General features: G+C 37.3%; 1 non-coding gene across 1 annotated transcript; it reads left to right on the top strand.

Annotated features, from left to right (window-relative positions):
- Positions 1-596: 596 nt before the first annotated feature.
- On the top strand, positions 597-682 carry TRNAR-UCU (transfer RNA arginine (anticodon UCU)). The gene is given in 2 exon segments: positions 597-633; positions 647-682. It is a non-coding gene; the product is annotated as a tRNA-Arg (tRNA).
- Positions 683-3409: the final 2727 nt, after the last annotated feature.

Here is a 3409-nt window from a genome sequence, read left to right on the forward strand (position 1 = left end):
TGCTTAGTGACAGGCTAGCAATAAAGCTGGGAAAAAGCCGAAGGGCAGCGAGATCGGATGAGTGATAACTGTCACAGTCCGCTGCTCATCGCCCCGCGGCTTTTTGACAGCTTTATTTGATAACTTAGGCGTATTTTTTCAGGTCCGATGTGAGGCGAGCTTAGGCGGGCGTATTGGGCCAGCGAAGCCAGAAAAGTAGACGGCTTGATAACTACCCCCCAGAGCGTGCAATTTTAGGCAACTTTCTAATTTACTCCTATTATCAATTTTTGAAAAGCAGGAATGTAAATATTAGGAGCCGGACCTTTTTTGGTTCAGCAACTGGGTAGTGCTTGCTGATTGGTGGCTAAATTTAGCCACCAATAAGCAAGCACTATTCAGGGTGCTGAACCAAAAATGGGCCATCCACTAATGGGTTTAGATTCACTTTAAAGGGACATTAAACACTATGAGATAGTAATATAAAATGATAAATCGTATATATAATAAAAACTATGCAATATTCTTTCATTATTTATTTTGTACCCTTTCCTGTAATTCCATTATGGAATTGTGAGCTTTTCAGTTCCCGTTAGAAATGGAAGTGCAGCTAGATAGGCTCTGTGGCGCAATGAATAGCGCATTGGACTTCTAGTTGATTGTAGACATTCAAAGTTTGTGGGTTCGAGTCCCACCAGAGTCATCTGTTAGAAAAAGTAAAAAAAGAAATGGAAGTGCAGAACACTGTACCACACAGCCATTGGCTGAACACTCTAGAGGCCTATTATTTATAACTGTCTCTAATTGGCCACAGCAGAGAAGGTAGTCTAAGTTACAACATGGCAGCTTCCATTGTTTTATAGACACTAGTTTACAGTTTTTATATTTAAACAGCTAATGAAACTTTTTAAAAATACATATACGTTATTCTCAGACTAATCTTTTCTTTGACTGAATCATTCTATCTAGTATGTACAATATATCTAGTGTCTAATGTACCTTTAATTGGACGTTATAGGGGTTAAACACATATTTAAAGAACATCTCAGGAGCCACAGAGAATGACTGGTAGTATGCGAAAACGGCATGTAAGCCAATCAGCAGCAGTCGTAAAGACGGGTCATGTAACTATCTCTTAGGTTCTCAAGTGCATTAAACAAAAAATATAACCTACAAATGGGTGAGGCCTCATGGATTCTCATGAAAGAAATTAATTTATCAGGTAAGTTCTTACATTAATTATTTTTTCTTTCATATAGGTGGCGAGAGTCCACAAGCTGTTACGTTTGGGATATAATACCCAAGATATAGAAGTCCACGAGTAACAAGAAAATGGAGGGATAAAATAAAAACAGCTTTTTTCGCTAAGAAAATAAATCCAAAACCCAAAATAAAAACTCAAATTATAGGCACAATTATCAAACTGACGAAGCAAAAACATCAAAATGGTAAAATTTTGTAAGGGTATGGAGAGAAAACCAAGTGTCTGCTTTGAAAATTTGATCAACTGAAGCCTCATTCTTGAAAGCCCAAGATGTGGCAACCGATCTAGTAGAATGAGCTGTAATTCTCTGAGGCGATGACTGACCCGCCTCCAAATAAGCTTTGTGAATCAAAAGTTTCAACCAAGAGACTAAAGAAATAGCAGAGGCCTTCTGGACTTTCTTAGGACCAGAAAACAGAACAAACAGACTAGAAGTCTGGCTGAAATCCTTAGTAGCATCAACATAATATTTTAATGGTCTAACAACATCTAAAGAATGCAAAGCTTTTTCAGTAGCATTTTTTGGATTAAAACACAAGGAAGAAACGATAATTTCCCTATTAATGTTGTGAGAGTTAACAGTTGAGATAGGAATGTAAAATGGTGCACAAGTGAACCCCTGCACATGTAATAATCTGCTCCCAAAAAACAGATAGAATAAATACAAAGAATATATAAAAAAGAATTTGTATATGTGCGCTAGACAGCTAAGGGGTTAAAGAATATTAGATCAGACTGGTGTCTATATTAAATCCACCTGATGATATTGAAAATGAACACAAATTCAAGATTCTGTAAAAGCTAGTATTTATTACTAAGCAAAATTCTAAAATATTGAAAAGGGTATAACATGCATAAATCTATTAAAAACATACAACTCAATGTTAAAAAAATGTATCTTATATATGACCGGTCATACTCATAAATATTAGTGTCCACCTTATTACTTGCACATTAAAGGGACACTGAAACCAACATTTTTCTTTCGTGATTCAGATAGAGCATGCAATTTTAAGCAACTTTCTAATTAACTCCTATTATAATTTTTTCTTTGTTCTCTTGCTATCTTTATATGAAAAAGAAGGCATCTAAGCTTTTTTCTTGGTTCAGTACTCTGCACAGCAGTTTTTGATTGGTGGGTGAATTTATCCACCAATCAGCAAAGACAATCTAGGTCCTGGTTTCTCAACAGCCGGGCCGTGGCCCAGTACCGGGCCGTGATAGCCCTGCTGGTGGGCCCTGATCTGTCATGCCCCCACTGCACACTCTTACCCCGCTGCACACAAGGGGCAGACTGAGACCAATCAAGGCCCCAGGAAAACTGTCTCACACTGACCCAAATGTATTCAAATTTATGCAAATGAACATGGTAGCCTCCCTGCCCTAACCCCAACAGCCCCATCAACCTCCAGAGCCAGGACCCCCAACATTAAGGGCCAAAGAAAGGGCCCCCAACCTCCAGGGCCAGACCTCACACTCCATGTCCCTCACAGCGACAGACCCTCGGCAGGACCCCCACGCTCCAGGGCCCCCACTAAACCCACATTGAACTGCTTAGTTACTGATAGGGCAAATCCCTGCTGCTTACTATATATATATATATATATATATATATATATATATATATATATAAAAATAAATATAAATATATATATATATATATATATATATATATATATATATAAATAAAACTACCGGGCCCTGGACATGTCCAGCTAAAATTTACCGGGCCTTGAGGTCACTTTGGTTGAGAACCACTGATCTAGGTTGTTCACCAAAAATGGACTGGCATCTAAACTTACATTCTTGCATTTCAAATGAAGATACCAAGAGAATAAAGAACATTTGATAATAGGAGTAAGTTAGAAAGTTGCTTAACCCCTTAGTGACCAGGCCACTTTTCAATTTGTTGACCATCTGGGACCAAGGCTATTTTTGCATTTCTGCGATGTTTGTGTTTAACTGTTATTTTCCTCTTACTCATTTACTGTACCCACACATATTATATACCGTTTTTCTCGCCATTAAATGGACTTTCTAAAGATACCATTATTTTCATCATATCTTATAATTTACTATAAAAAAATTATAAAATATTAGGAAAAAATGAAAAAAAACACACTTTTTCTAACTTTGAGCCCCAAAATCTCTAACACATCTACAACC

This window comes from Bombina bombina, chromosome 2 (genome assembly GCF_027579735.1).
Source record: "Bombina bombina isolate aBomBom1 chromosome 2, aBomBom1.pri, whole genome shotgun sequence".
In the NCBI taxonomy this organism is placed as follows: Eukaryota; Metazoa; Chordata; class Amphibia; order Anura; family Bombinatoridae; genus Bombina; species Bombina bombina.